Source organism: Macrobrachium rosenbergii, chromosome 50, assembly GCF_040412425.1.
Source record: "Macrobrachium rosenbergii isolate ZJJX-2024 chromosome 50, ASM4041242v1, whole genome shotgun sequence".
In the NCBI taxonomy this organism is placed as follows: Eukaryota; Metazoa; Arthropoda; class Malacostraca; order Decapoda; family Palaemonidae; genus Macrobrachium; species Macrobrachium rosenbergii.
In genome coordinates, this window is record NC_089790.1 from 23,375,001 (window position 1) to 23,402,458 (window position 27,458).

Here is a 27,458-nt window from a genome sequence, read left to right on the forward strand (position 1 = left end):
TTTATTTATTTATTTATTTATTTATTTATTTATTTATTTATTTTAGAAAGTTGGTTTCATCTACGAAAATAAAATCAGGAGGATCCTGTAAAGGAGAAAAGAGTGAGGTTAAGGTGTTTTTTTTTTTTTTTTTTTTTTTTTTTTTTTTTTTGCTAATGCAGGAAGACCTAACTTGGTAAAACACTATTTTATGACGATCTTTAAATCGTAATGTTTCCACTGTTATTTTAAGTCTGGACTTCCACTACGGGAACCACTGAATGAACATTCAGACGCACGCATACTGTCTTTCTGTCTTTATAAATGCACAGAGTATACATCCATTTTCGGCTGGCCGGCATGCAGATACTGCTTAAATCCACGAAGGAAAGAGAAACACTGGAGTGCTGCTAAGTAAAAGACGACAGTCGAAAGGCCTCGCAGCACTCCAGTGTTTCTCTTTCCTTCGTTGATTTTGTCTTTATTTATATATTCATCACGTTCCATATTTTCGTGATTCAGTTATACATACATACATATATATATATATATATATATATATATATATATATATATATATATATATATATATATATATATATAAAGCCCTCAGAATAATTTGCAAGTTGGGTCAGTGGTCCTGTAATAGAAATGGTTTGTGTACCTATTTTCTGACTGACTTCGTGTGAATTTCTAACAGTAATGGTTCTTAAGATGTCAGTTTGCAATAATATTTTTATATACACATACATATATATACATATATATACATGTATGTATATAAATATTATTGCAAATTGACATCAAAGAAACCATTATTGTTAGAAATACAAATGAATTCAGTCAGAAAATTAGGTACACAAACCTTTTCTACTACAGGACCATTGACTCAACTTTCGAAGTACTCTGAGGGCTTTCCTTACCAATTCTTCTGTATTTGACAGGTAGCATATTAGAATTCGATTCGGTACCTAACAACATCTCAGTTGAGATATACCGATTCTTGAATAAATATCTATTATATATCTATTTAGAATTTTATCCAAAAACATTTAATTAACCTGATAATTTCGCTAGTTTCTTTACATTCAGTCACTGCATCAGTTTCATGGGTTTTGTATTCATGTCAGTTAATGTTCTCGGAACTCACTGACGTTCTTTTGCACGAGGGGGAGGTCGAATGCTAGGTGTCGACGACAAGTTTCTGTATTAGTCGCCCTTGAAAACTGGAGAGCAACACTGATCGTTTATCATTCCCTCCCATCATTTTTTACTTGGTATATTTATTGCTAAAAAACAAATAGGCTACGTTCGGTGGATGACCTGCCTATGAACCAATTTCGATTGTAATTTTGGACGTTCGTATTTTATTGTATATTTTTATTTTGGATAGAATTTCATGAGTGCTTCTATACGTTTATTTTTCATGAGTTATTTTTTTTTTATTTCTTATGGCACGAAAAACATAAAGATAAAAATAATAGTTAAATGTTTTTTTATTTCTTCGTGAAATGTCATTATTTGAAATAACCGAAATGGAGAGTTGTAGAATGATGTTTTCACTCTCTTTTCAGCAAGTTTTGAGTCTGCAGTGATTCCGTGCCTTTCTGGAATAGGGTAAGTTATATCCTCTCGTATAATATCACCGTAACATATTTTTTATACAGTGCATAAGATTTATAGTCATGTAACGTAGGGTAGTAACTGTTCCTAAAAACATTGAGGTAAAGGCTATATAAAGGAAATAGGAAGAATTTCGTTGTAAACAAAGGGGCGGCGCAGCTCTAGATTACAAAAGAAAATCACTCGATAAATCAAAAGAAAAATGAGCTGACGCAATTAACATAAGGTTACCTATAATCAATAGAAAGATCGCAGTACGATATAAAGTAAATTCAAGAGTTATAGTCTTTTTAGTTTTATGGAAAAGAAAACTATTGAGGTGGTTATTTGTCTGTCCGTCCGCACTTTTTTTTTTTTTGTCCGCCCTCAGATCTTAAAAACTACTGAGGCTTGAGGGCTGCAAATTAGTACGTAATCATCCACCCTCCAATCATCAAACATCCCAAATTGCAGCCCTCTAGCCTCAGTAGTTTTTATTTTATTTAAGGATAAAGTTAACCATAATCGTGCGTCTGGCAACGTTAAGACAGGCCACCACCGGGCCGTGGTTAAAGTTTAATGGTCGGGGCCTCATACAGCATTATACCGAGACCACCGAAAGATAGACCTATTTTCGGTGGCCTTGATTATACGATGTGCAGAAAACTCGATTGCGCCTAAGAAACTTTGGCACATTTTTTACTTGTTAATTGTAAATGATTTCGGGTATGATTATGATGGAAAACTAATGAAAAATTCAAGCAATAAACTTGTGTTAGGGAAGAGGAAGGCGATTGCCATGAACAGATAGAGAGAGAGAGAGGCTGAAATCGAAAGCCAGTTGTGCCTAAAATGAACGAAGAAAATTGAGAGAATGATGCATGCATGCGTTTTGAAGTATTTTATTACTAAAAGTGTGTGGTTTCTAGTGAAATATTATCCCAAGTGTACTATTGAATGTATATGAAGAAATTCATGAGGAAAATAATGTACCATAAGTAAAACATGGAAATCATGCATAGTTCTCATTTTTATTATTCATGTATCTGTTTATTCATTTTTCGTTATTCATTCATTCATTGAGTGATATCCAATTCCTTCTCCGTCCCCAAGGCCGGTGAAGAATCTTTATGGGAAACCTTTCCTTCGCACATTTAATTTCATCGAAATGCAGTCACATTTTACTAAACCATTTTCTTCAGTGGAAGGAGCTGCTTGCTTTTTCATTTGAATTTTTTCCAGATACCCAAATGATATGATAGAATGGAATAAGGCCTTTAAATCGAAGCATAGAAAGAATGCCATATAATTTTGAGGCATCTCTCTCTCTCCAATGTAGGTCAATTCATTTATTTTCTGTGCAGCTGGATGTATCACGGCAATGTATATTTTATTCAGTATCAAGAGCCATCCATGAAATTTAGAACATCCAGCACCGTTTCATAATGAATTGATAGGAGAGTAATGGAATATTTGATTACGTAGTCGTAGTTTTCATATACATTCCCATTAGGAAATATATTCATAGAGTAACAAAACGGGTTCATTAATACCAGTTTTTAATGACAATTAGGAAACTCGTCCTTTTTTCCGTTGCAAAAATATCTTGTGAATAACTGAATGAAAATGATGAACGAGTAATAATTGAATCATATTGATTATTTCTGCATAGGGATAAAATTATATTTGAACACTTAATGCTTGCATCATTTATCTAGCCAGGTAAGACAAACGCGCATTTCCTAATAGGAGCCCCAGTTCATATTCCTGAAAACAGCCTTTCATAAATTCACCTTACGACCAGTGTAATACCCCTTCCAAAATAAAAGATTATTTATGAGGGCTTTACGGATAAAAATAAGCGATTGCTCGAAATTCTCAAACACCACACCGAAAATACAGCCTTCTTCCAGTCCTCCCTCTTTAATAGAAATCCATATCGTGTGTACTCAGGATCAGTTTCCCTTCGTAAGTGGAAATGTTTTTTGTGGCAGTTTATTTCTTTCATTCGAAAGCGTGCGATGCTCGTGAACAAAAGCTTTTATCAACGCGCATTAACAGGAAATCCGAGAATTCTCGCTTTTTTCATGTTATTTTTGATTTACGTCAAACTACATAGACAATGGAAAGCTATATTGTGAGGAAAAATAGTCTACTTTGAACTAACTTTCCTCTGAAGAACGATCGATCTCATCTGTTAAGATTATTATGGATACAATATACCCTAGTTTAGCGACGTGGAAATTGCGCAACATTGCAGCGTTATTAGAAATATAGATTTTTTTCATATTATACTGGTGAATTATGATTATTATTAAGAGGAAAGTGTAGCTATCGAACTGAAATACGTTAGTCATTTGCGGAAAAATATATGTAATTATGTTATATATATATATATATATATATATATATATATATATATATATATATATATATATATGTGTGTGTGTGTGTATATATATATATATATATATATATATATATATATATATATATATATATATATATATATATATATATATGATCGCCATGTCTTGTCGTAGGCCAATTGATTTGGCTTAAAAGTAGTGTGGCTACAAGATTTTTTTTAAAGATATCCTATAATGAGAGGATTATAAACTAATACAGTCCCGAAGAATAACATAAAAGGGGCTGATCTTTTATTCCTCTCACCACTGGATGTGGAACAGCCTCCCTGAGTATGTTGTCCAACTGGAACCTCAAAGGTTCAAGCTAAGATCCAGTGCTTTATTACCCAAAAACAATTTTCTTTGTATTTTAATAGTTTAATTACATTTTTATCTATTTATTCTTTAATTTGTTATTTTTGATAACTAATCTTTTCTTTCTCTATTTCCTATTACCCTCTTACTTCTTTCTAATGAACACCATATGTTTTGAAAGCTTGAATTTCAAGTCAGAGGCCCCAGTGAGCTTGTTCCATATGAATAGGGGTCATTTTCTCAATAATGATAATGGAGAAGCAGATCCACAGTTATGTTTATGTACATATATTTAAAGATAAATCAATATAGATAGCTTTCGGGAACTTGTTCGGTTCCCCTTTTCAATCTGACGCATCAGATTGAAAAGGGGAACCGAACAAGTTCCCGAAAGCTATCTATATTGATTTATCTTTAAATATATGTACATATAAATAACTATGGATTTGCTTCTCCGTTTTAAGACTCATACTAATATGAGTATTTTTTAATGATGATGATGATACTTAAGAAAAAAAATAGAAGACACGATTTTGGCATTAGTTGCTAACGGAATGATAAAAAAAAAAAAATTACACAGAATTAAAATTATATGCGGTTAGGATACAGGGGGCAAGAATGCATTCCAATTTTGAAGAACTGCCGTGAAGAGAATCGTGAAACGTGGTAAACACATGAAAACTAATGAGGAAATTCGCTTGAAAATTCAGGCTCTTGTAAAAGTCTGCTTCTGCCATGCAATTCTAATAAACAGGTTCACATATTTCCTTGCGAGATGACGAAACTTTTATTTTTAATTAAGCCTGAGCGCTAGAAGTAATTAGCATCCCAGGCAATATGCAAGAGCATATGATTTCCCAAGCTATTTTTGGCGTATAATCCACAGTTTATGCTCAGTTCCTAATTACCGGTATAATAAATGATTAAATGAACTCAATCATGTGCGCTCGTAGCGATTATTCAATAGATAATTGAACTTGGGTTTTATACGTCTAGTAAATTTACTATTCGACGAATTATTAAGTTTGCAAATTAAACGCCAAAAAGTAATAAAAGATATCATAAAGACAAAAAAGGTTCTTATTTAAATTTAAAATGAAAATTAAAAGTATTATAACCTGTGCAGTAAAGCAATTCTTGAAGTTAAGACGCTTTCCTTATCTGACAGAGGAACTGAATTTAATTCCAAAGCGATGCCAGATTAACATATCTACAATACGTCAATAATATATATATATATATATATATATATATATATATATATATATATATATATATATATATATACATACACACGTACAATGTATCTGTGTAAGAGAGTATATATGCAAAATTTTGAAAATAAATTTTGGTTACAATAATTCGCAACCTTCCCAAATGTACTGTTTGTATATACAGTCAAATTTAAACCCGAGAGAGAGAGAGAGAGAGAGAGAGAGAGAGAGAGAGAGAGAGAGAGAGAGAGACGGGGTGGGGGTGGGGGGGGGGGCAAAGTGAACGCATGATCTTGCAAAAAAAATTAAGTAGTAAAAGATTCTGGTCTGTGGCAGTAAGAGGAAATTCCTGTTTCCTCTCCAATCCATTTAGCCTTTTTTAATCCTCGGTTTCCTTCAACCCTTTTCTTTTATGCCTGGTGCCTCTCGTTTCATCGAAATCTTTTCTGCTTTGCCTCGTAGCTCTTCTTGAAAATCAGGTGTATGTTACTTATGACTTAAATGAATGGAGAAACTCCTTTCCAAGACTCATGAGTATTTTTTAATGTAAATCATTGTTTAGAAATACTCATCATAAATTCAAAGAAGGTTGTGAAGCTAAAATTAATTTTTTTATCATTGATTATGAGAAAGTGGATTTTAACTGTCTATTGTTGGTGTTTAAAGAAATGTTATGGAATGTTCCTCTTCAATCCATTACCAGCATACTGCCCTGACAAGTCCTCCTTTCGATGTAAAGAATTGTCTTAGAAAGATGGGATGGGTAGGAGAGAAAAAGAAAATTATTCACTTAGAATATATCTGGCTAATTAATCTTGAACTCAGTACGCCTTCTTTGTTCCATTTCGAAATTATGTCACTCTGCCTGTTTTACTTGGTCGTGCGAGTGCTGACTGCAATTGATATGAACTAAACTAATCTACCTCCACACGAGTGAAGCTCTCTCTCTCTCTCTCTCTCTCTCTCTCTCTCTCTCTCTCTCTCTCTCTTTTCTCTCTCTCTCTCTCTCTCTCTCTCTCTCTCTCACACATTTTGAAGAGGATGCTGCAATATCTTTTAACGTGGCACTTGTATAGGAGAGCTATGTTGGCGAGTTAGTAGGACTCATGGGAACGCACAATATTGTTCATGAGGAGGCAGAGCTGCCTTCCGACGGCAGGTCCGAAGGATTACGGGAAGATACGAGGGATATCATTGCTATTCCATGCATGTCGGGAGGGTTTAAATTTAGATAAATGCATCTCTTTATGAACGCATTAACCCCCCAGATGTGAGCAATGTCCGCAGACAGATGTGTGAATTCGGAATTAAGAGACAAAGCGCGAGGAAATAAGAGAGTAATAGAATTCTGATATGCGGTTACTGAGAGGGCATGTTTTATACGTTGAATTCCAAGGCGGTCGGATACAACAAGGAACATACATATACACACACACGGAAAAATATATACATAAATATGTAAGGACACACGTAGAAATACACATGAACATATATATATATATATATATATATATATATATATATATATATATATATATATATATATATATATATATATATAATATATATATATATATATGATTATTATCACTTTTGTACGTGATTCATTTATCACACATTACCACAGGTGAAAAATAAGAAACGGGGTGTAGGTCCTGACCGGTTTCGACTTTATTTCAAGCCATTGACGAAGGACTGATACAGAGTGTGAGAAGTCACAAATATATATACTACAAGAACAGTACTGACGAACATACACAACCGTTAGAGGCTCCATATCCCCACTCAGGCCGGTGTCGAGGTAGGAGTGGCCTTTAAAACTCATTTGGCTAAAAATCACAATAGACTCTCAGGGGACATTGCTGATAAACAGACCATACCCCACCTCAGATCCACACCTGACAGGTGTCATGGAGGCGGAGTTGGAAACTCATTAACCTTACTACCCTCGTACTGTGTTTACAAATATGATAATCCTATTTTCATATATCTCTACTGCCTACCTTAAAGTTTAAACAATTTACAAATTTCTTTTGATATTAAAGGATCAAGTTTATACATCCCTTGACTGATATTCATATTATGGTTGTAACTTTCTTTTATGAAGCTAGATTCAATGATGTTCCTTTCCAGTGCATTATTAGAATATACAATCCTTTTGCCCCTTCCCAGTTGATAGCATGATTGTTCTCACTAACATGTACAAATATACCACTGTTCCCTTGTGCATATCTCACACATTTCTTATGTTGTTCAATTCTTTTTCCAGTGCTTTCCCGGTTTGGCCAATATAAAAGTTGTCACAAGACTTACACGGAATTTTATATACACACCCTTTAATATTGTCTGGGGAGTTCTTGATAAGTACATTTTTCATTGTTGTATTGTTCTTAAATGCGACATTAACACCAAAATTCTTAAGAAGATGAGGATATCTTTCATACTAATATTATAAGGCAGAACAAGCAAATTTTTTTGTGTTGTAAGGTTCTTTCTGGTTTTGATACATAGTCTTTTTGCCGCTTCGTATGCACTGTTTAATACACTATCAGGATATTTCAATTTTTGCCTGCATTCCTAATCTTATCTATTTCATCATCAATATATTCAGGGCTACATACCCGTAATGCTCTTAAAAACATAGATGAAAACACTGACTTTTTAACCTTATTGCTTTGTCCAGAATAGAAATGCACATAGGAAGAAATGTTAGTGGGTTTTCTATACACACTATATTTAAACCCACTACTATTTCTTCGTATGAGGACATCCAGAAACAGTAAGCACCCATCATTTTCCATTTCCATCGTGAATTTAATTGATGCTACTAATTGATTTAACTTAGCAAAAAGTTTTTACATCTTGGTTCCCTGGCCATACACAAATTATGTCGTCAACATACCTAAACCATGTTACATTACGTGGGATTATGTTGTTTAATATCTTCTTTTCAAAAATTCCATATATAAGTTACTTAACACTGGGGATAGAGGGTTTCCCATTGCCATACCAAAATTTTGTGAGTAAAATTTACCATTAAATTCAAATTTACAATCTTTTACACATAATTTAATCAGTTCAATTAAAGTACTTTTAGAAAATGGGATATCCAGCTGTGTGTTCTCTAACAATTCAGATAAAAACGCCATCAGATCATCTATTGGCACCTTTGTGAATAGTGATACAACATCAAAACTTACAAGCCTGGATTCACTATTAATCTCTACACTATTTAGTTTATTTATCAGGTCCACATTATTCTTGATATTTGCATTTGAGATGGTACCTACTAATGGGTTGAGAATATCTACTAAGTACTTCGCTAGCTTGTATGATGCGGAACCAACTGAACTGATAATTGGCCTGGCAGGAAAGTTTGCTTTGTGAGTTTTTATTGTACCATACATGTATGGTAGCGATGGAGAGGTCACACACAACTTCTTTATAAGGCTTTCGTTACCTTTTAACAGGTTTTTCACTTTCTTATTGAAACCACTATTCACATTGTCTATCGGGTTCTTATTTAATTCTTTATATGCGTTATCATCACCTAAAAGATTTTGCATTTTTTCTATATATTCACTTTTATTTAAAATTACTTGCTGAAATTAGAAGACCAACCCTTCGGTGAAATACAACGTGCCATATTGGAAAAACATATCAACATCAAAACATTGGAAACCAAAAAGAATTTTGAAGATCTCACGAGGAAAAGACGACATTTTGAAGCCTCAATACCACCAGATTGGAGAGATTCCTCCGTGAATATTGTCATGTGAAGATGAGGAATCAAGTGTATCGGAAACTGAAACGGAAACACGATAATAAAATGAAACTGTTGATTGAAAGAAGCCCTTGGACCAACAACGCCAATCATGAATGTGTCGTCAACTTATCAAACAAGCAGCTGGATAGAAATGTAACTAGTGCCTTAGGCTACGGTTTAAACTTTGCTTTATCTCCTGGCGGAAGGAACAGTGTGGAAATAACTAAAGGACTGTGTAATTTGGAAAAATATAGTGATTTAACGAATGAAGAAGTGAACATGGTTAAGGGAGTGATTTATGGAAGTATGAAAAAATCAGACACCACAAACGTCCCCAAAAGATTTATGGTTGCTATTAATGAACTGAAAAAGATAAAAATATACACATGACAAAAAGCAGATAAATCAGGCGCCCTTGTAATTTTAAATAAAGGTGAATATATAGAAAAAATGCAAAATCTTTTAGGTGATGATAACACATATAAAGAATTAAATAAGAACCCGATAGACAATGTGAATAGTGGTTTCAATAAGAAAGTGAAAAACCTGTTAAAAGGTAACGAAAGCCTTATAAAGAAGTTGTGTGTGACCTCTCCATCGCTACCATACATGTATGGTACAATAAAAACTCACAAAGCAAACTTTCCTGCCAGGCCAATTATCAGTTCAGTTGGTTCCGCATCATACAAGCTAGCGAAGTACTTAGTAGATATTCTCAACCCATTAGTAGGTACCATCTCAAATGCAAATATCAAGAATAATGTGGACCTGATAAATAAACTAAATAGTGTAGAGATTAATAGTGAATCCAGGCGTGTAAGTTTTGATGTTGTATCACTATTCACAAAGGTGCCAATAGCTGATCTGATGGCGTTTTTATCTGAATTGTTAGAGAACACACAGCTGGATATCCCATTTTCTAAAAGTACTTTAATTGAACTGATTAAATTATGTGTAAAAGATTGTAAATTTGAATTTAATGGTAAATTTTACTCACAAAATTTTGGTATGGCAATGGGAAACCCTCTATCCCCAGTGTTAAGTAACTTATATATGGAATTTTTGAAAAGAAGATATTAAACAACATAATCCCACGTAATGTAACATGGTTTAGGTATGTTGACGACATAATTTGTGTATGGCCAGGGAACCAAGATGTAAAAAACTTTTTGCTAAGTTAAATCAATTAGTAGCATCAATTAAATTCACGATGGAAATGGAAAATGATGGGTGCTTACCGTTTCTGGATGTCCTCATACGAAGAAATAGTAGTGGGTTTAAATATAGTGTGTATAGAAAACCCACTAACATTTCTTCCTATGTGCATTTCTATTCTGGACAAAGCAATAAGGTTAAAAAGTCAGTGTTTTCATCTATGTTTTTAAGAGCATTACGGGTATGTAGCCCTGAATATATTGATGATGAAATAGATAAGATTAGGAATGCAGGCAAAAAATTGAAATATCCTGATAGTGTATTAAACAGTGCATACGAAGCGGCAAAAAAGACTATGTATCAAAACCAGAAAGAACCAACACAACACAAAAAAATTTGCTTGTTCTGCCTTATAATAATAGTATGAAAGATATCCCTCATCTTCTTAAGAATTTTGGTGTTAATGTCGCATTTAAGAACAATACAACAATGAAAAATGTACTTATCAAGAACTCCCCAGACAATATTAAAGGGTGTGTATATAAAATTCCGTGTAAGTCTTGTGACAACTTTTATATTGGCCAAACCGGGAAAGCACTGGAAAAAAAGAATTGAACAACATAAGAAATGTGTGAGATATGCACAAGGGAACAGTGGTATACTTGTACATGTTAGTGAGAACAATCATGCTATCAACTGGGAAGGGCAAAAAGGATTGTATATTCTAATAATGCACTGGAAAGGAACATCATTGAATCTAGCTTCATAAAAGAAAGTTACAACCATAATATGAATATCAGTCAAGGGATGTATAAACTTGATCCTTTAATATCAAAAGAAATTTGTAAATTGTTTAAACTTTAAGGTAGGCAGTAGAGATATATGAAAATAGGATTATCATATTTGTAAACACAGTACGAGGGTAGTAAGGTTAATGAGTTTCAAACTCCGCCTCCATGACACCTGTCAGGTGTGGCTCTGAGGTGGGGTATGGTCTGTTTATCAGCAATGTCCCCTGAGAGTCTATTGTGATTTTTAGCCAAATGAGTTTTAAAGGCCACTCCTACCTCGACACCGGCCTGAGTGGGGATATGGAGCCTCTAACGGTTGTGTATGTTCGTCAGTACTGTTCTTGTAGTATATATATTTGTGACTTCTCACACTCTGTATCAGTCCTTCGTCAATGGCTTGGAAATAAAGTCGAAACCGGTCAGGACCTACACCCCGTTTCTTATTTTTCACCTGTGGTAATGTGTGATATATATATATATGTGTGTGTGTGTGTGTGTATGTAAAAAGCAGTTTACCCTAATAGGGGCTGGCATCATTAACTTCCACATCAATATTTTAACTGCTGGATCCTGGATAAATAGCCTGTACAGTGAAATTTACGTAACATCAGCCGCTCTGTACACATATAGGGTGGATCATCAACAGGGTGCTGCATCAGCCGCCAATGACAAACACACTGGACTATTCACCCTAATCTTGATGCCTTCTCTGTACTTCCTTGATACCAAAGACGTTCCTTTCAAATACCTGTTTTACGCCACGTACCTAATCCTTTCGTGGTCTTTCTCTCATCCTCCTCCCAGAAGTTCTCAGTTATTCACTTTTCTCCACAAGTCTATCATCGTCCATTTTCCCCACATGACTAAACCACCTCTAAATGCTACTGTTCTGTTACATATAATATGCAAATGGGTCATCTCAGCAGTTCCAATCTTTCTCCGTCCCATTCTCATTCAACATCCATACACATTCACTGGCATACTAAGTAATATCGTGCATCTGGAATTTTGTAGTCGTCTCTGTAACCTTTGACTTTATGCGATGCAATAATTATTCATCTCACCCACCGCTCCGGAACCTTCCCCTCATCCAGAAACACCTTACTAATCCTGGGCAGCTTGTGAGTCACGCTATTAGCATCATACCCTAGTATCGCACATGTGATCCCTCAACTGTTAGTGACTTCATTCTTCAGTCTCTAAATTGTCCTTCTTACAGTAATTTTCACAAGCATTTCCAACTGTTTACTAACCCAGTCCACTCTTGCATTTTTCAATATGCCCCTGCTCTCTCCTACATATTCTATAAATCTTCATAATACTTATTCCATCTTCCCAGAACTGCACACGGTTCAAGCAGTATCTCCCCTGTGAATAAAATCATTATACAAAAGGCATACAATATCAGATATATTAATAATTTGTGAGAGGAAATATATATCTTCTTTTTCTAAAAACTTTCCCTTTAATTAATTTCAAGTAGGGCGAGTATCTCGAAATTTATTTTGCTTACAATGTCTTTTCGGGCAGAAAAAAAAATCATTCTGTTGGAGCAACTCTGTATTGAGGGAAATGGGTGTTTGCTTCAGTTCAAGTGTTGAGAATCTGTTGTCTTAATTAAATGTGTCCGAATGAACGAAGTCGTTTATTTGGCCATTGCAGCTGTCCCCCAGTGTCTGGGAAGCTGTGGTCATGAAGTCGCAGTAAAAAAAAAAAGCTTTCTTCCTCGCTTGTGTTAGAGGGAGAATTTGCGTCGTCTGACTTCATCACATCTTTAATCTTACTTTGATTCTCTTGTCCCTAATTTAAGCGATTCAGTTTAAAGCAATACAAATTTCAAGTTTAGGAGGTACGTAGCAACAAGTTTTCAATCCTCATCTTCAAAGTTTGGTGCAAATCGATTTTCGATGGGCCACAGGTTTTCACACTCGGTATGTACTAATAGATATTATATTTTAGCAGTCTGAATTGTCCTCTGAATTAAAGTTGCTAAAGATTTCACTCACCACATTCAAGTATAACAAAGCAAAGATATCTAAATCGCTGACCATTATTATTAGTGGCGCTAATTTCACAACAAACACACACACGCATATATATAGGGTGTTTCGAAATTAGAGGCCCCCCCCTCTACAGCATAAACTAAAATTGATATGGACAAAAACAAAAGTGATTCAGAACAGGTATTTATTTAAGTTTCTTTCTGAGTATTTAATATTTTGTGTGGCCTCCATCTGCCTGTACCACAGCCTGCATTCTTGAGGGGTATGATTTCAACAAATCGCAAAAAAGCTGAGACTCAAATTCCATTTCCCTGAGCACTTCGGTCACTTCTCTTCGCATGTCGTTGAGGCTTGGTATACCATCATAGTTCACTGTGCGCACTTCAACACGATCCTTTAAGATACTACCAATGTTTTTACACACATTAAGGTCGGGGGAGCTACCTGGAAATTCACTTGACGAGAAGAAATCGATATCACTGTTTCGAAGCAGCTCCTGTGTCTGAAGAGCCTTGAAACATGGTGCCTTATCTTCAACAGATAACAGAAAAATTCCCAAACATTCAGGAAATTTCACAACTTGGCGATAGCATACATCATCGCTGATATCATCCAACTTTGCAGCCCAAATGATGTCATTTTTATGATTTGGCTTCCTGACTGCGTAAATGAAGAATTCATCTGATGCTGCAACATGGAGAAAGTCAGCTTCATCCCAGTCTTTTAAGAAATGAACCACAAAACTATGCACAGTCTTCTCTCTGTTGCTGAGTGATGTTGGGCTTGCTGATAATATGAAATGGCTTGATACCAGATTTTTTCAACTCATGATATACAGCACTATAACTTCTCTTCGTTCTCCTCTTTGTTTCTAGTTCAAGCGCCAATTTACGTAAAGACTTCCTTGGTCTACCCACTGCCTCAGCTATGATGTCTTTTGACTTCTGAGAAAGGACTTCAGGCCTTCCAAGATTCTCACTCTTTTTGCGATGACAGTATGGATTTTTGTTCCAGTTTCTTTTAACAAAGGATTCATCTCTTTTAATGTATTTAGCTATCCAGGAACGTGAAATGAAGGATGCACCAGCATCCCTGGCCTCTCTGAAGGTTATAGCCCGGATTCGGTCAATCCATCTGATTTCCTCCGAGTCGTTAGCCGTGGCTGTATCTAACTCTGTCACTCAGTCTGAAAATACAAGAAATGTAAAATGAAAAATAGCTTAATAGAAACTTAAAATAATGTACTTGGAGATAGGCTATAGCAGAAAACTTCATAACTTTCCATTTGTTCTGTGGAGGGGGCCTCTAATTTTGAAACCCCAGTATATGTATATATATGTATATATATATATATATATATATATATATATATATATATATATATATATATATATATATATATATATATATATATTACACACATATATCTATATACATATATTTATATATTATTTTTACATGTATATATATATATATATATACATACACATATATATGTGTGTGCGTGTGTATAAATGCTCTATGTGACTCGAGAAAATTGCTGTGAAAGCCTGTCAAACCGGAATAAAAACTGAGTAATAAGAAATTTTAAAGATACATCCTTGTTTACAAAGAAACTATTCGTGAGGCCAATTTACTGCAGTTTCTCAACTTACCAAACAAGGGAGAAAAATTTCTTATTTAGAGAATATTTGGAATTACCTTATCAAGCTTATGATGTCAGAATATCGAGTAGATTATCTGACAGCGATAAAAAAAATATTTTCATAGAAATAGCCGATCATAATTCTTGCAAAACCTAATGTCTAACTGATCATCAGGAACTCACCTTTGGTAACCGTATCGAGAAAATACCGGAAGGGGGAGAGTCCTCAGTTCACCCTGCGCGCGGTGCACTGTAGGCGTTACTTAATGTTCTCTGCACCGTCTTTTCAGCCCCTAGCTGCAACCCCTTTCAGTCCTTTACTGTACCTCCTTTCATATTCTTCTTTCCCTCTTACTTCCCACCCTCTTCTAACAATTGTTTCATAGTGCAACTGCGAGGCTTTCCTCCTGTCACACCTTTGTAACCTTTTACTCTCAATTTTCCTTTCATCGCTGAATGACCTCATAGGTCCCAGTGCTTGGCCGTCGGCCTAAATTGTATATTCTCCGTATGGAGAAAAGTAATCATGATTTTTTGCGGAACTCTTTTGAGAAACATACAAACAAACAAAAAGACCGGACCTGAAACATATCTACATTGCATAAACAATAATGAATTCAGCTCTTGCTTGCTGGAGCGTCATAATTTGCCCCCAAGGACAGTGTAATGATACGCACTTTATCGTCGTCAGTCATATGATGAACTACTACAGAGCGGCTACTTTAATTCTCCTCTACCTTTGTTTTTATGATACCTTGGCACTAGGAAAGTCGAAATTACGGTCACATGTACTTTACTGTTAACGTACTTATGTGGGGAGTCCTATTTTGAGGAATTTTAATCATATTTTTATTTTATTTTTTACTTTTTAGGGTTTCATTTCGTCATATAATTTTTTTTCTTCATCTAATTCTTTTTCGTGGTATTTTGTCCGTGGTATGGCTCAGAAAAATAATGCATTATTTTGATTATAAATAAATCCTACCTTTCAACTTGGAGAACTAAATGATTTACACTCACATTTCTATTCTCAGTAATTACGAGCGTCTACAATATGTTGGTTCTCTATGAAATGTTTTCTAGTTCATTTAACAGAAGCAATTTGGAGTAATTACTTAGCTAGACAGTCATCAAATCAACTAGGAAGGCTAAGCTGAGTGTAAAAGAATGATTCTGACAAGTGCTCTCAATCATCACCACGAAGGCTGCGCTCAGTGCACCATTAGAACAAGTAAAAAATGCGTCGAAGTCTTTTCGGCGCAATCGAGTTTTCTGTACAGCCGCTACAGCTTAAAATTAAGGCCACCGAAATTAGATCTATCTTTCGGTGGTCTCGGTATAATGTTGTATTAGCCGCCGCCCATGAAACTTTAACCACGGCCTGGCGGTGGTCTATCCTATATCTTTGCCATAAGCACGAGTAACCTTAAATAGAATAGAAACTACTGCAGCTAAAGGACTGCAGTTTGGTATGTTTGATGATTGGAGGTGGATGATCAACATGCCAATTTGCAGACCTCTAGCCCCAGTAGTGCTTAAGATCTGAGGGAGGACAGAAAAAAGTGCGGACGGACAGACAAAACCGGCACAATAGTTTTCTTTTATAAAAAACTAAAAACGCATTTATTGTAAAAAAAAAAAAACATAGTGAAAACAAAATAAAAGGCTTTCGAATTTCATAAATGATTGATCAAAACTGAGCCATAAAGATAGCACTAGTTGACATAATTTTTTCAATGAAATCTATCCTTAGTCTTACTCCTTTTAATCATATAAAGTTACTAATTTATTTTCGAGCATACTTAGAAACAACATGGTAGACACAACATTCATATTATTGATTTTTGCGTACAGCTGAGTAATTGTTGTGCTATCGTGCCGTATTTCCTATGATATTTGAAGCTACTATCCATTTCAGGGACCGCTTGTCATCGTTTTTCACAAATATCTTTCAAACTAATCATTTGATCGAAATGTTGCTTTGACATAGTGTACAAGACACCTCCCGCTAATTTTTGGTAATATAGTGCATTGCAAAATGGTTTTAGTTAAGGCGTTTACTCTGGACTTGCATGGTGTTGCCAAGCATCGCCAAACTATGCATTCGAACGTCCTTTATCCCCATCCCGTCCCTCCCTCTCCCTTCCCCTCCTCATCCCTCCCTCAACCCACTTTCCTGGCATCCCCATCTTTGCCCCACCCCCCTTTCCTGTCTATGGGGGATAGCGAACGTTCGATTGCGTTGATTACTCCTGCTGACTCCTGCGGCTTTGCCTTTAAAAGTCAAGAGTAAACGCCATAACTAACACCATTTGACAATGCACTAAATTACCAAAAATTAGCGGGAGGTGTCTTGTACACTGCGTCCAAGTACCATTTCGATCAAATAATTAGTTTGAAAGATATTTGAGAAAAACGATGAATCGCGGTCCCTGAAGTGAAGAGTAGTTAAGACTGATCTGAAATCATCAACACCCTTAATAGCATAGAGGGTCAATGACATATGGAGAAGTTACCTGTCGTCCAGATAACTATATAGTTTGGTGTGCCGTGTAGCCTGGTGATGAAAGCCATATTAAAGTCGACATCACCGACTGTATTTGAATTAAATTCTTCATTATTATGCAAGGAGCAATTGTTTGTAGAACAAGTGCCACATGATTATCCTATGAATCATTTTTAAAAAAGGGATATCATCCTGATAAATTATGAATTACAGTTGTCCACCATATGAGTCATATACATGGAAGCAAGTAAAAATGAAGCTGTGGCCAAAAAACAAATATCTCCTCGTCAATGTTTATTCCAATATTTACTTTTGTTGCATTATCAAACAAATGGTCCCTAATCTTCAACATTTTAAGCGTTAAGGTTGTCGGAAACAACTTTATCCTCTTTGTTTTTTAATACTTTTAAGCTTTTCTTTCATTTTGTAAGGCTTTTTTTATTCTTAAACATTTAAATTTGCCACCTAATCAAAAGATATGGTTCCTTACACTTCAGAGTTTTTTTTTTTTTTTTAATCTGAAATGCTGATTGGCTTGTGTAGGTAAATGAATCAGTTTTCTAGTCCCCTTTATACTACTTGTTGGTCATCCAATTCCGTTCTCACTAAATGCCTATTATACCTTTTGAAAAGACCAAGATATCCCATATCGATAAAAGTTCTCTCAAGTTCTTTCTTCTCAAGCACATTTTAGCATTCATGTTTTGTTTCTAAACACTATAAGCATAAATTTGCCCCAATCAGTTTAAAAGGAAGAGGAAAGAATGCCCATAACTTTACACCATCTTTAGGACACTGGGTTAACACCATTAATGGAAGATGAAGCACACAAGTAAAGCATGGCAAAAAAAAAAAGAAAAAAAAAAACATGAAGTGAGAAAGAAGAAAAGGGTCGGGAAAACAAAACACTGACAAACAGTCTTTCACACAAAGCGTTAACAAAAGTCTCCACGCTACACTTTCTCACCTCCAGGAAAAGAGAGGGGCAAGCACTCGCATGGAGAGGTTGACAAACACAAGGATGAGCGCACACACACACACACACACACACACAGTGGCAATGAAAAAAATAAAATGCCTGAATACGCTCTCGAAAGAAACTGAAGTACTTGGTAAATTTTCTCTCTCTCTCTCTCTCTCTCTCTCTCAAAATTCCACTTAATGTTACTATCACTTACCCTCTTACTAGTGTTTTTCTGAATAATTTTAAAATGTAGTTTTTCATGCGCATATGCTTATGAGAATCACAGTTCATAGGATAAGTCTCAAACTGATTCCCTGCCTTCCGTCTTTCATGTCTATTGAAAGGAAATAGAGGTCATTGCTTTTTAGTCTCTCGTAGAATGTCCGATATAGATGATCACTAACGCACTAAATGGTTTTTTTTTTTTTTTCGTCTTTTATGTACTAACCTAAAAAATACGATATTTCCTACTTATTTTATACTAGTATATAAAATGCAACATGAAATTTATATTTCATGATGAAAGAAACCATGACTTTTTAGTTTTCTGAGAAGAAAACTATTTTGCCGGCTTTGTCTGCCCGCTCACATTTTTTACTGTCCGCACTTTTTCGGTCCCCCCCCCCTCAGAGCCTAAAAACTACTGAGGCTAGAGGGCTGCAAATTGGTATGTTGATCATCCACCCTCCAATCATCAAACATACCAAATTGCAGCCCTTTAGCCTCGGTAGTTTTTATTTTATTTAAGATTAAAGTAAGTCATAATCGTACGTCTGGCAACAATATAAGCCAGACCCCCACAAGGGCGTGATTAAAGTTTCATGGGCCGCCGCTCATACAGCATTATACCGAGACCACCGAAAGATAGATCTATTTTCGGTGGCCTTGATTATACCCTGTGCAGAAAACTCGACTGGGCCACATTTTTTACCTGTATTTTTTTTTTCTTTATTACAGTCTCAATATTGAATCTCGTGCTCTAAGAGAGTTTAATAAAGACTATGCATTTATACTCTGACTGCAGTGCTATTAAATTCAATGTTTTAAGGTGATAAAGTAGGTCTTGTGTGCAATCTGGCGTAAGACTGTGCTAAACCAAAACTTAATTTCTGGCTTTGATCATCGTTAAAAATATAAATGAGACGCTATTAAACTCTGCAATCGATAAGTAATGTACTTGTCTGCCACTACCAGAGGCGGGTTAACTACATGTGAGCGAATGTTATGTTCTTTCTGAATTGCAGTTTTGCAGCAATATCTTCTTTTACTTCCAGCACCTTTATTTTCCAATTGAGAGACGTTTCATTTCATAATATATATATATATATATATATATATATATATATATATATATATATATATATATGTGTGTGTGTATTATATATATATATATATATATATATATATATATAGGTCCTTGTCTCTGTATATCTTTAGTTGCTGTAACCATGTCTTGGTAATAAGACGAAAGTACTTAGCATTTCCAGTGTTTCAATTTTCCTTCATGGCTGTAACTTTGTTTGTATGATCATCACTTTTTTAATTTTTTGTGATTTGAAATCAAACTTATATATATATATATATATATATATATATATATATATATATATATATATATATATATATAATCATGAAGCTACAAATGTCGCTTAATATCAAATCCACGCTGCCTCGGGAATATCCCCGATGGGGAATTATCACCGAAGGGGAATTTATAAGTGATAAATGGACGGGCACTGCCGAGTCTCGATCCCACGACACAGATGCGTATCCAGCAACTCCAGTCGACGTTGCCATCGGGGATATTCCCGAGGCAGCGTGGATTTGATATTAAGCGACATTTGTAGCTCCATGATTGTATATAAATCACGTTGTGATAAAATGTCATATATATATATATAATATATATATATATATATATATATATATATATATATATGCGTATGTATGTATTATATATATATATACATATGTGTGTGTGTGTGTGTGCTTATATACCTACATTTTCCCGAGAAAGCACTATACATCTGGACATCGACTTCCTTCTCTCTTTCCCCTAAAACATTCCCATTCCTTTGAAATAATCTTTCCGCTGCGAATCAAACTTTGCATTTGAATATCACATGATACCTAATGACGTCAGAAAAAATTCTCTTTCATTTATTTACCAATTAATTTTCTCGTTCTGCAATAGTGGTAATTGGAAGTTGATTAGTTTTCCTGCTATCTGGGCTTTTAAAGGCAACGAGAAAGGGTTCACCCCCCAAAAAAATTAATCGGCATAGAGGTTTTACTGGTGCCAGATATATATGTATATATATATATATATATATATATATATATATATATATATATATATATATATATATATACTTGTGTTTGTACAGTATATATACATAAATATATGTATATATATATATATGTGTGTGTGTGTGTGTGTGTGTGTGTGTTCATACATATATATATATATATATATATATATATATATATATATATATATATATATATATATATATATATACATATATGTATGTATATATATATATATATATATATATATATATATATATATATATATATATATATATATATATACATACATGTATATATATATATATATATATATATATATATATATAATTATATATATGTATATATATACATATACGTATACACACACACACACACACACATATATATATATATATATATATATATATATATATATATATGTATGTATGTATGTACTCGTATATGTTATATAGCGTATTTGATATTCAAGCATTAATTCCTGAATAAGAAAACTAATATAATCCGTATTTTTCTGACTCACGTTTTCAGTTTAAACAAAAATATAATAACACGGATGTTCAGCTGCGTCTCGATTTGTAATTCATATTGAGGTTTATAAATAAACAGGTTCGTGATTGTATCTGTAAAGGTATGTTTAAAAGCAAGGCAGAAATATTACCGCGATTCCTTCTATTTATTTTTCCATCAGGGTCGCGTGAATGTACCTCATAAGCGGCAAGAAAAATATAAACCACAGCTTGTTAACTTTCATATGGATGAAGTTGCTCAGACATGAAATCGGAAAATATAAAACCAGAATTTCTTTCATGACATTGAAAATTTTTAATCTTATATACATGTAAATATACATATATATATGTGTATGCATGCATGTATGTATACATACATACATATATATATTTATATATATAATTTGTATATATATATATATATATATATATATATATATATATATATAATAGTGTAACATTGTCCCAGATATAATTGATGTTAAAATGCTGTGTTTGAAATTATTTCCGCCTTCTCGAATTCTCCTTTCTGCACACAAAGTTACACATTTCCTCTGATATATGTCTATAGCATACAAAACCTAAAAAAGAAAATAATTAGCAACTTCCTGAATATATTTGTTTAATTGGACCGCAGCTAGCTTGGAGATTTGCACTCAAATATCTTTTCAAAGAACACTTCAAAAGTAATTGATTCAAGTTACACACTGGAATTGCTCTCCTGGAACGGGGCGCAGACGGACAGACAGACAGTCAGACAGATACATCTGGTTTTCGAACCTAATCCACTTACAGATTCCACAGCGAGGAGACAGGGATATGCATTACTTTCGGAGAGCTGATAGGATATTCCTTGAGCCAGCTAGGAAATAGGATCTCTCTCTCTCTCTCTCTCTCTCTCTCTCTCTCTCTCTCTCTCTCTCTCTCTCTCTCTCTCTCTCTCTCTCTCTCTCTGATTGTCTATGATTTTTCCTTTATGAAATTTATTGGCTTGCGTAATTCTATGGCAGAATTTAACATTAAAGTAAATAACTTAAAATGCTCCCCACCTCCACAACCTACCTTTTGCCTTATATCTTACCTTGCTGAAAGCAAGGTGAGTTCCGTTAATTACAACAGCCAGGGCATTTTCACTTCCTCCGATTTTAATCTACAGCAAGAAACGGGATTAAGATCAGTTTTTTTCTGCTATTTAAACAGCAAGAGACTCAGAATTGCCATTTATATCGCTTGTGGGTATGTTACTTTGTTTGCATTATTTTGATATATTTTTGTCTTAGGACATCATAATGTATAACATGTAATGTAGAGTGTGATAGCAATTCTTACTCTGTGTTTTTTCTATAAATTCCTAAACTAGATGACTCAAGTTTTGGTGCTGTCTTACCCTGAGTTGTTTAAATCCTAGAAATGTATTGCCTTTGAATGAATAAAATCTTCCATAGGAGTTCCTTCTTGATAATTAACTGCTAGTTCTCATTATCAGTAGCTGATAGTTGTCACAGCCAAGGAAAGTAAGTCACGAGATAAGTTATGAATAAAATGGATTTTTATTTTGATTTATCAAAATCTCCTCTAGACGAAAATTACGAATCATGGTGTTTTATTTAACACAAGGCCAAGAGAGAGAAGGTCTACCCAACTGGGTGGAGTCGCCTCCCACCTGGGGTAACTACGTAGGCGATGACGTATCGTAGAGGTACCTGCTCATTACGGCAATTCACATGCTGACGCAATAAGGAGGTAGACAAAGCTCCGCCTACATGGGGGATTTGGGGCGAAGTAAGCAGACCTTCTCTTTCCCTTGGCCTTGATTTAACAGACAGTTTGGTGTCCACAGGGTTTTCGTTATTGAACAGGTAAGAATAGGATGGTGTGGTTACTGTTCACTAAATGGTGAGATGGTCCGTCATTCCACCTAACTTAGTTTAAAATGCTATTGCTGTAGTTCCAGGACTTTCATGGCAAGATCAGCGTTCAGATGATGAATTTTAACAGTATTGCTGTTTGTTTTACCAGTTTAGTTCAGAAATCACGATGCTATTCCTTTGAGAGCAGGGTGGGGTAATTATTAAGGTAAATAATATTCATTATTAGGAACATAGCTGTTAACACATTGAATTATAGATCCCTTTATCTATATTATGAAAACGGTGATTTGAAACCCGTACCCATTGACAGAGTTGAATCAACAATTCAGAACAGAATATTTTAAACATTCCCATACCAGATTTGTCATTCTCACAGATCAATACTGGCTATACGACTCCCAAATGTGTTCCCGTGTGATTTTTATAAACACCCCTTGCCCGCTATTTGTTTTGATTCACTGATGAAAATAAAAGAGTTGAAAGAATTGAAAAAAAGAAAATTATAAAAACCATGCTGCTATTAACTTTAAATATATATATATATATATATATATATATATATATATATATATATATATATATATATATATACTGTATATATATTATATATACATATATATATATACAAACATACATACATATATACAAATATATATACATATATATATACACATATGTATATATAATACATATATATATATATATGTATGTATAAATATGTATATATAAAGTATATATAAATATAAAGTACAGTATATATAAACCACCTTTCTTTGAAACAAACAAAAAAGCGTTGAAAGGAAAAACAAAATCGTTTTATTTCAGGACGCATGGTTAAGTATTCTTACTCAGGCAAGAGATCAATATTGCAGGTAAGGGCAGAGCCGTTTTAGGCAGGTATGAAAAATCCTCGAGAAGCCAGTAAACTTCTTAAAGCTTCGAGGCTGTTTCGAGGAAACCTGCGCATTCACTGGTTGCATCGTGCCTGAGCTGCGGGATGTCGGAGATATATCGAAGTTACACTTTCACTTGTGTGTGTGTGTGTGTTTGTGTGTGTATAACAATATATATAGGTGTATATATACGTATATATGTATGTATGTATGTATGTATGTATGTATATATATATATATATATATATATATATATATATATATACATACATACATACATACATACATATATATATATATATAGATATAGATTATATATATATATATATAAATATATCTATATGTATACATATATAGATAGGTAGATAGATATATGTATATTTATAGATATAGATATATATATAGATATACTGTACATATGTGTATATATAGATGTATATGCATATATATATATATATATATATATATATATATGTGTGTGTATACCGTATATATAATATATATACAGTATATATAATTTTTATTCAATTCAAAAACGAACTTGAACGATACAATCTGTTATATTCGAAAGAAAGAATGTAGAAAGAGAGAGAGAGAGTTTGAGGAGGGTATCCACTCTGTCCTATTTTTATACCACTTTGATTTTATCTTTGGAAGCCGATGATCCTAGCCACCAGTATCAGGGCTCACAGTTCCCTGCGTTATTCATAAATATCAGGGGACCATGCCTTGAATTCTCTATGTTTGTGTAAATGAGGGCGTGATTCACCTTCTCTTATAATACCTTTTGACGTGACAAACATTCCATCAGGTACAAACAGCCATCTTCTTTTTCCTTCGGTAACCATCTTCTCCCATTGACTCCCATTCCGTCCTGTATGGAAGACAGAGCTACCTTGAGAGTGTCTCCGCTCACGAACAAAAGAACAGCCCTTAACGTAAGGGCTTTCGGCCTCTGATAGTTTGGTTGATAATAGATTTGAAAGACGAGGGACCTCGGGACTATTGGGTACAGTTACCAAATCGTCGCTGTAAGATTTTTTGTGTAGGTTCTTTGTTTATTCTGATAAATTTCCCATATTCGTTTCCACGAAGTGAACAGTTCAGAAGGTCGGCAATTTTTAAAATTTAGGGCGACTTACTTAACCTCAGTATAGAAAATCTATTGTTAGATCCTAATCAACTTCTCTCGATGTATTTTTGCTATTTAGTTTTCTGTAAAAGAAAACTATTGTGCCGGCTCTGTCTGTCCGTCCGCACTTTTTTCTGTCCGCACGTTCTCTGTCCGCCCTCAGCTCTTAAAAACTATTGAGGCTAGAGGGCTGCAAATTGGTATGTTGATCATCCACCCTCCAATCATCGAACATAACAAATTGCAGTCCTGTAGCCTCCGTAATTTTTACTTTATTTAAGGTTCAAGTTAGCCATAATCGTGCTTCTGGCAACGATATCAAGTACGCCACCACCTGGCGGTGGTTAAAGTTTTATGGGCCGCAGCTCATACAGTATTACATCGAAAAATAGATCTATTTTCGGTGGCTTTGATTATACGATGTACAGAAAATTCGATTGCGCCAAAGAAACTTCGGCGCATTTTTTACTGGTTATTCATTTTACAAGACCATGTTGAACTCTTATCGCCTCAACAAAGGCTCTGCCTCCTCCCACAATCCAACCTACGCATACACAAAACCGCTCGCTTGTCTAACGAAGACTCTCGGGTTTCGTGAACAATAAAAAAAAAACACTTACGGAAGGATTAATATTTCCTTTATGTAAAAATTCCTATTTGTACAGGAGATTTATAGACGAATATTCGTAGATCGCAATGCTTTTGTTTTTGTGTTTGACCTTATGTCTTTTTCTCTTGAGAGGGAGTTGAGAATACATATACGTGTATGTATATATATATATATATATATATGTGTGTGTGTGTGTGTGTGTATGTGTGTGTGTATTTGTAATATCTACATACGTGTATATACAGACATATATTTTTTTTATTTACTACTAAACCTTTTTCCGAGGGCCATTCAGTTCCACGGTGGCTTACCCGAGGGCCGCGTTTAGAATCCTTATTGGCCACCTACCGCATTACTAGACAACTTCACCAAAACTACTTATTTCCAGTTATTTAAAAAAAATTAAAGATGTATCTAATGAATCTGTTTAGCAAAGATTTGTAGTCATATAATGCACTCTCCTGCTTTAACTATAAATAAAGTTAGTTCAAGTTTTCTAAATATGACAGCTAGATTATCCTCGTGTTTAATGTCGATCACTATCAAAACGACTGGTTTTATGCAGCGTACATCTGTACTAAAAGGAAATTTGGGTTTGGCGTGTTGCTCCCCAAAACAAAAACGAAAAAGATATCTTTTTTCCTTTATTGGCGAAAGGGAAAGGCGGGGGGTGGGGAGATAGTCCTTCATGCCTATGGTGTGTAACAATTTTTATGGAAAGCGTTTTCCAAAAATGCATTCTCGTTGGTCTGCCCCCTGTTATGGATTGAAAGCTTCATTCCAAAGAATGGTCGCCATTAGAGGCAAATGGAATAGACTATCGAGATGTCAGATTTTTCTTTCTTCGGAATATTAATATGTGCGCTATTTTACCCAGATACGTGTCATTTTTATCCGGACCTACAGCGTGGCTCATATTTTTCTTTATATATGCAAATGAGGAGAGGCGTTTGCAATTATATTAACTATAATCTCTGGTGAAAGTACTTGCTCTGAGCTACATGCATAAGCCAGTTGCATAAATCACATACATATTTTCTCGCAATGCCCAAAGTTCATGTCCATAAAAAAAATATTTACTGAGAGTTGGAATTAAAGGTAGATTTTCAGAACGGGAAACAATTACTCCTAGTTTGTGTGAGTTACGAAAACAGTCTCATTTTTGCCACGCCATTTCATCCTAGTGTAGGAGTTATGAAAGCTAGCTCCGGTGAGTAAATCCTTTACGACTGACAACTAGATAATTATAATATAGTGGATGGAATAGAGGATCCTCTCGTTTTTCCATGTTTTTCGTATCAGAAGAAAAAACAAAACTTCAAAGACCGGTAATCTCCTTCAATTCTCTGCTTCTCTGCTAAGGAATATTTCTTTTTAAAGGAACTCTCTCCTCCTGTTCTTATTCTGATAATAAGGACATTCTTATAGCAATATAATATTGCCGTCTCCTGCAGGATTCGGTATGAGACAGTAATTTGGAAAACGTGAGAGCGGTTCTCTGTTATTATAATACATATTAATTGAAACAAAAATAAAATGAAAATTATGCAGCAAGTCGTGATGGGAATTCCTTGAAAACTCATGATCAAGTGACAGTCACATTGTACTCGTAGTACCTGCTCTTTATCAGCATCCAAGTTTTATATCATAAATTATTCTGGTTCGTGGTTATGTACGTCTCTAGAAGAAAGAGCCCGTGCGAGGACATTGCCGGCATAGTCTAACAATAACAACAGGTACTTAGTTCCTTCAATAAGGCTTGCAGAGTATGTGTTTTTTGTT

The 27,458-nt window shown here is 34.5% G+C and overlaps 1 long non-coding RNA gene across 1 annotated transcript in view; it reads left to right on the forward strand.

Annotated features, from left to right (window-relative positions):
• Window positions 1-27,458, forward strand: part of LOC136832750 (uncharacterized) — a 587,618-nt gene that overhangs the window by 432,032 nt on the left and 128,128 nt on the right. The window contains exon 7 of the long non-coding RNA XR_010851306.1: window positions 1,554-1,596. This is a non-coding gene — a long non-coding RNA (uncharacterized lncRNA). The remainder of the gene's footprint in view (window positions 1-1,553; window positions 1,597-27,458) is intronic.